This window comes from Aptenodytes forsteri, unplaced genomic scaffold (genome assembly GCF_000699145.1).
Source record: "Aptenodytes forsteri isolate BGI_AS27 unplaced genomic scaffold, ASM69914v1 Scaffold139, whole genome shotgun sequence".
In the NCBI taxonomy this organism is placed as follows: Eukaryota; Metazoa; Chordata; class Aves; order Sphenisciformes; family Spheniscidae; genus Aptenodytes; species Aptenodytes forsteri.
The window spans coordinates 1,315,123-1,323,139 of record NW_008794414.1 but is presented as its reverse complement, the minus strand read 5'-3'; positions in this window follow the sequence as shown (position 1 = coordinate 1,323,139).

Sequence of the window (8,017 nt, the reverse complement as noted above, 5' to 3'; positions counted from 1 at the left end):
GATGCCTAAACCAAGAACACTGTCTCTCCAGGATCTCCTTTCAGAGGGTAATTGAGAGCAAAGTCTCCAGGGCAGGTTTATTATTTTACGTGATCGATAGCTATTGTTCCTGTAGAAATCTAAATCTGTTTTAAAAGCCGATGACCAAAACTCAATTCAAAGCCTGCATTTCTTTGGCAGTCCTCGAAACTCTGAGAATGGAATTCAGTTCAAAAACGAGGAAACTTAAATGTAGGTATCTACCTGTACGCATTTACATGTGAGTAAGGTGGACAGCTCCCATTCTGGTCAGTGGAGGTTTAGGGCTTGATCGGGCTGCCATCCTACAGTCAGATCCCAGAAGCTTTTTGGTCTCTTATGATATCATGAAGTTAACAGATTTGATACTTGACTTATGGGATCCACATGCCTGTATGAAGTGAGCCTAGAGATTACATGGGATACCACAAGGCATTTCACATGGCTCTACATACCTGTGTGTGGATAAGTGAGTCAAACCCCCTCTTAGTGCCATCATTTCAGTTTAGAGATTTATGTGGTTTACCCTAAAGTAGACATGCATACTTTGGCAGCTGCTGGTCTTCAGCTTGTGCTGACCAGATCTCCACTGGCTATATTAGGAGTTTTGAAACCTAGTTCGCATATGGACACCTATGGATAAGTTTCTTAATCTGTGAGCTGACTCTGTCAATCTCAAAATAGGACTTTAAACTTTTTTTATTTTATTTTCCCATAGTCTTTGGTGGCACAATTTAATATTTTATTTTTCAGACTATACCATAAATTATTTTCATCTATATATGTGGCACCCAATTTTTTTCCTTTCTTTCTTGTATGCTGACCATATATTCATTGCAAAAATCTATATTACACTGAAGCTAGGAGATTAAAGGCTGTAAACTTACAGTTACGAAAAACACCTGCCTCAAAAATATTTTAATTACCCCCCAAATAAGCATAACAAGCAGTGAAAATTCTGTATTTCACAGAATCATGGAATAGTTTGGGTTGGAAAGGACCTCTAAAGGTCATCTAGTCCAACCCCCCTGCTGTGGGCAGGGACATCTTCAACTAGATCAGGTTGCTCAGAGCCCCGTCCAGCCTGACCTTGAATGTTTCCAGGGATGGGGCATCCACCACCTCTCTGGGCAACCTCTTCCAGTGTTTCACCACCCTCAGCGTAAAACATTTCTTCTTTGTATCTAGTCTAAGATAGTTTCCTATTTCCTTAGTTCCTTCTTGTTGCCCAGCATGTTTTTGACAATACATAAATTGTAATAATGGTTCTATAGTGCTGGTGATAGCTGCATGTGTGTTTTATTTGGCAGGCTCAAAATACATTATTTTCTGTACGTTTTCATTGGTAGTCCTCTGCACAAAGGTTCAAGGCTGATTGATGGCGCGGTTTGGTGTACTGATCTTTAGCAATAGTCATAGTATTGGAACACCTTAATAAATGCTGTTCAAGGCCAGTTTCCAAGGCTGAACGTTGTCACCTAATAACTTTGATCAGAGTGGTAGCAAATATTTGCATAAGTACATGCATGTGGATTCAGTCTGCTGTATTTTATTTACAGCAGTAACTGTTTGAAATGGAGTCTGTCTGAGGTCTACTCTGGAAATTGAGGTTCATGGTTTCCACTAAGCCGGCATGCTTACTGGGCTCTCCTCCTCTTCGTCTGACTCCATCCTATCATATCGCCCTTTCTGTCACTCCTTCCCTTAACCTTTTGTTCTCCCTTGCTCTTTTGTTACCTAATGCAAGCTTACTTCAGTCGTGATCGTGCCACGTTCCTTTCTCTCTTGCTTCATAGCTTGCTGAACACACCACTTATAATAACAGTCTGGAGTGCTGCTTAAGTGCTGTTCTGGCTTCCCATCAATTGAATTTACACCTGCTTCACTCAAGTGATACTTCTTCCCAATGTCTTTAGCCAGGTCAAGTCTCAAAATCAACCTCATCCTCACCCTTGGCCACCCATCAGCAATCTCTGTCACAGTCAGTGGTGCTCCCCTTTTAAAATGTTCCCTCTTGGCTTCTGCATAACTGCTGTTAAGATACAGCCCTTCCTAGCCATCCTCCTAACAAAATACTCATCCAAGTGCTCCCTTCTTCCTCTCTATCACTGTAGCAATTTTCTAGTGCTCTCTTGTCCTACTACATCCATTTGTATTTTTGCTGCAAAGGTCATTTATGTATACTGTGATCCCTTCTCCCTTGCCACCTTCTCCTGCATCCTTTTTAGCACTAAAGATAGACTTTTTTCACTTTCAAGGAGCTTCATAGCTTAATTCTCGCCTGTCATCTGGTATTAACTGTCTAGTTCTCATGTTTTAGATCTGATCAGATCAAGATGCTTTAGTGTCAGTGATAAACTTGACATTAACCAACCTGTTGGTCTCTTCAGACCACTAGCTGGCATGCTGGGAACGCTGCCTCGTTGTTTACTTGCTCTCTTCTAGATGGATGGTTTTCACCTTCTCTTGTTCTTAGATTGTGACCTCCTTGGGAGAAGCATGGTGATTTTGTTCTGTGTTTGTATGATTCTTACAACAAAGTCCTAATCTGTGTGGAAATAATATCAATAATAAACAACAATAGTAAAAATGTTCTTAGCAGGGAGGCCAAAGAATGAGCATGTAACTTTTGCCATCATTTAGCTTTAGAAACCACTCCTGAGGTGAGATTGGGCTGGCCCTTCAGCTCTGCCTGCACCAGGAGCCTCAGCAGCTAGCTTGGGTCTTCTGAATTGCAGCCAGGCATCTACCTTCTGGTATTGCAATGCCTCCACTAGGAACCTGATGTCAGCCATCTGCAGATAGCCCTGCAGTGTAGCATACCTCTGTATAATCTGTATCCAGCACCCGTAGCATCTGGTTATGGTTTCTGCAGATTCTGCAGAATTCCTAATACTTCACCATATCACCAGATTTCAGGAGAAGTCCTTTGACTATAGTCTCTTTACAGAGTCAGGAGAATCTCTTCTAACTCCAGACTTGAACTTCAATGGGCAACAGTTGTTTTGGTCTGTTTACATAGGTTTGCTGTGTCTGAATAATGCCTGTAAGAAGCTAATGTACCAGGTGTATGAGGCACAGTTAACAGAACCCATATAATTGACTATTGCTTGCGTCTTTAATGGTTTCCCTTGTCATTTTTAACATCAGCTTTTAATCCTCATAAGGATATTATTCCTTGTTCTAAGTTCTTACATCTGGGAAATAAAATATCCATAGCCATGAAACGAGTCAGTTCAATGTGGAGGATGTATTTTTAGAGAGCCCCCGCCTTGACTGTTTGCCTTCGCTTACTTGGGCAGAGCAGCCGAGCTGAAATGTCGCGTAAAGCAGAGAAGAAGTCTTTCCCACAGCGTAAGGAGCAATTATCATTAAAGAAGGGAGCAGAGCTGAGGTCACGGTAGGTCAGCAAGGCCCAGATCTCCTCTCGCCCGCTGATGCAACCCTTTGGGCAATGTTCCTCACCCTGTGCTTCAAACCAATCGTGCAAGCTCATGGTGGTGAGTGATAAAGCTTTCGCAGGCACCAAATGTTTGTATCTGTCCACAATTCTCTTGCAGGCTCTGATTTGCCTTTTGAGGCGCTCCATGCGATATAGGCCGGACGTCTGTATGGAACACGGGCTGAGAAGAGACATGGGAGCTGGCACGGATCTCTATAAACCGAGCAAAAGGTGAGACTGGCCACGATGCAGCTGGCACAGGCATGTCAGAGGGGTGTCAAGGACTGGGCCCCGCGCTCCTGCCAGCAAGCACTTCCCACAGGGTGTTCGCCAGCAGCTAATGCGAGGATGGAGGCCTCCCAAAGCCCTCCAGAACCTTACAGAAAATCAGTCATTTTCTTGAAAAGTGCTGAGCACTTGTAGGTTGAGCATCTCTGAGAACAAGTCCATTACTTGGGAGCCTTATACAGATCCCGAGGAAGCTCCACTCGTGCTTGCCGTACTCCTGTGTACTTCCATCGGCACCTGTGGGGCATTGTTCAGAAGAGAAACCTAGGGTCAAGTGGACCGCTAGCCTGACCTTTTCCAGCCTATGGTCTTTAACGACGTTCTTGTGGGTGTTTACATGGCTCAAGTCTGCAGTTACTGAAGACTGTGAGACATCTAATCCCCTTCCAATCAACTATTACACAAATGTTACTGAGAAATAATTACATGGTTCCTCACGCTGAAGAGTTCTCAAAACAAGAGTGATTCAGTCAGCCAAGGTGTTTTAATCTTTCAAAATCTCTATGGGATCCTGCTATCTGAGGAGATGAATTTCAGAAATTAATGTTACCTTTAAAAAGATAAGTAGGGTCTGTAGAATCTTATTTATTTGTGAATTATGTAAACCGAAATTTTAATTTAAAAAATCTGTGTCTCTTTAGTGAATTGCTCTGAAGTGACCTCTCTCTCTTTTCATGACACGTGGACCACTGAAGATCATTTGATTTGAAGTGTGTCCCACGGAGTTGTCTGTCTTGGCAGAAAACAAATTAAAGTCAACAACAGTTAGCAAGCTGGGTATTTACACTGACAGCAGTCCATTTAATAGTATGCAACCTTTTTACTGTTTAATTCTAAGGTTATTGTGAGGCAATGACTGCTTTTACCACCAAACCTCCTGTATGCAGCTACCTAAAGAGGGACAGACTGCGGGCATAATTATGTTCAAGCCTTCTCTGTGTGCTGCTTAACTCTGTTGACCTTATTGTGGTGTAAATGAGAGCAGATCTTGGCCTTATCTTCAGGCTGCTGACATGTGACTTTAGTACTCTGTGCAGTTCATAAATGGCAAATACCTATTTACGCTGCTACAGCTATCCATTTACACCAAGACCATGAACAATATCTTTTGAAGCACCCTATTGACAACTAAGGTATAGTTATCACTAAAATTTATTCATGCTTTCAGGAAAAAATATCCCATGACTTTTCCTCTTTTTGCTTTCTCTTTTTTTTTTCTGCAGAAACTTGCATCAAAGGTCTTGTTAGGAACACTAGTTTATCCTGATATTTCTACAGTAAAATCCAAAAACAGTTTAAAAGCTTTAGGTAGGACTTGAAAATCTTTGTTCAAAACCACAGTCACCAAAACCACTGTTGACAAGTTGAAGAGTGGCTGCCTGAACTTAGCGGCAGCTCTGTTAAAAGATGCCTACAGTTCTGCTTCTGTTTGAGTCCAGAAGTGCTGCAGTTTTGACTGAGAAGAGCAGCACTTTGCACGTAGCTTTGACCCTCAAGCCCATCAGGATCCATAGACCAGGAGGTCCTCTCCCTCTGCCATTGGGGAGCTCCTCAAAGCAAGCCTCGCAGGTCAACTCCTCACACAATGCAGTGGCAGCTTCTTCCTTTTAAAATTTGGCTAGGATGGTTTTAGCTTCATTCTGTCAAGCAGTTCCAGGTTGAACCTTAACCTTGAGAAAATCACCAGTGTGCTGCAGCTCACAAGGGCCCCCTCCACGCTGCATCCTCCTGCTCCCAAGCCTGCCACTGCTGCCTCCAAGTGTGACTGCTGCTGCTTCATGCTCAAGTTGCTGGAAAGGAGCTGGTTCAGCCTGCTGGAGGCAGATTACTCTTCCAGGGTAGTTTTACATGACCCTTACCATCCAGCAAAAGCTTATCTGGGGTAGTTTGTCTGTGGATGAATCCCAGCTGGTGAACAACTGCTATGGCCAGCATGGTTTCAGAAATGTAAAACTGTCTTGTTTTCTGATAAGGTGTCTTGTTTCATTGGTAAGGTCATCATGTCAACTCCAAGAACCTCCTGATGAGGTAAAGATTTCTTTTAGCCTGAAAACTGTAAAACATTTTCACTACCTAGATTCCATCTGCTCAGCCAAAATGCCTCCTTCTGCTGGGTTATGAGCCACCTGCTCTCACTCAGCTGCCTGTGTCTTGCTCATAATCCCAAGATCACTGTGCAGAAGCACCTGGCTAGCCCCATGCAGAGCTCATCTGGGTCCAAAAAAGCTTGAGCACTTAAACTCCTTGGTGTGCCTAATCTATAAGATGCTTGTGCCTCCCTCAGGAGGTATCCCTCGCTCTTACTCACCCTTTACAGGACAACCACAAGGTTAGAGGGGTGTGGGAGAGACTGGACTTAGCTCCCTCCTCTACCTCAGGGACTTCAATCCCATGTCAACATTGAATCTTTTCTCAGCTAAGAGAGCACTTTAGCTATAAGGGTACTGTCAGGGAGTCATGCAAATCGTCTTGTTGAATCTATTCCGTTTTTCAGAGAAAACAGGCTACAGATTCCCTGAGAAAAGGAGTGAATGCCTGAGCTAATCTAACGGTTAAGGTTCTCACCTGGGGGGTGAGGTCTTTGCCCCCCTTCTGCCTATCTCTCTTCATGCATTTTACCTAGTAAGTACGTAATGTGAAATACTCACACAACCCATGGCAGAGGCTGCCTCCTTCCCACCAGCCTGGATCTGCCCAATATTTTTCCAACCGCTCTTATGGTCTTTAGTCTTACTTTTTTTGGTCTCCTGTCTTAAGAAAAGTATTGCTATTAGGAGACGCAGCAAAGAGAATTGCCCTATTATAACCTTGTGATGTCCATGATCCTGGCAAGGCAGATGACTATCGATTGCTGAAGTATTTGATTACATTAGCTGAGGCATAGCAGCCACAGACTTTGTACTCTTTTCTCCCCTCACTTGTGTCTGTGTGACCCCGGGAACAGGGGCTTAACTGAGGTTAGAAAATTAGCAGCCATGGCAGCAAACCGAAATACTTTTATATAGCCCAATATAAAAAAAGAAATCCCTATTGAAAACTGTTCAAACTGTTCATCCGTATGTCTTTTGTCACAAAGTGGAAGCATTCTCAGGAGGTTATACTGCATCTTTTCAGCTGCATCACACTAGTTCAACATTAAAAAGTGGCATTGCTCCGCAGAGTCCTCTGAAGATGTGCTGATATACTGTTCATGTTACAGGAGTTCAGAACTGGGCAGAAAGAGCTGGTTGCCTCTGTTGTTTTATACTTCTTCCCCACTGAATATCAATCCATAGGTTATGGGTCCAGCTGTCCATTGAGAATTGCTACCCCAGCAACAGAGGAGGGACGGGGGGCTGAGTGGTGAGGGCCGCACTCCCGCAGGAGTTTGGGCAGGAGCACCTGAGCCACCCCTGCGGGACCCTGTGGACAGTCTGGCAACAGTGCTGGCTTCTGCCAATTTACAATGGCTCTGCAGTTAAGGCATTGGACTTGGGTGGGATGGATACGGACCCTCGTGCCTGCCTCTGCTGTGGTTTGCTAGCCTGAGAATGGTCCCGCTGCCTCTGTTAGGAAATCTTTGAAGTAGCTCTCTGGGAGAGCAATGTGAGGTCTACTAAAGCTGGCCATTTAGAAGTATGCAGATCTGTATGGTTATTATTACAAGATAGTTGTGTTGCATGAACATTTGGGAGTTCTGGCCATTCCTTAGTCATATCTGCCCTAGCAGGAGTACCCCTCTTTTCCGTTGGACTTGGATTTATTAAGATTTCTTTGAAAAAGAAACTTTGTACTTTGCTTACTGGAGTAAATAATTTTTAAAGCAAAGTTGTTCATCATGTGCATCAATATGTATTACAAATTTAAAAAAAAAATAGTTATTTTAATTGCAAACAGACTTTTAAGAGCATCAGTTTAGATCACTTCCATTAGAAATCTGTAAGGATTATGCAAGTTGCAATGAAGCACTTTTTGTTCTAGAATGTCAACAATTTTAGCATTGACTTCAAAGCCAAACATAAATTTGTTAATAGCAGTCCAGCCTGACAGAACTTCACAATTTTTATTTGCTTGCTCTTCATCTTCTTGGTGTAAAATTGGCTGAAGGCTGTGGACAAAACCTAACATATTTGTAGCATTTATCTGGTACAGTCTGAACATTGAAGACTGATCTAATCCTCACTGAAAAAAACAATACGAAAAAGTAAACCTCAAACAGAAACTGAATCTTCTCCCTGTATACCTGCTGCAATGAAAAATGTGGCGTGGTTCCCCTGTCACGCCCCACCT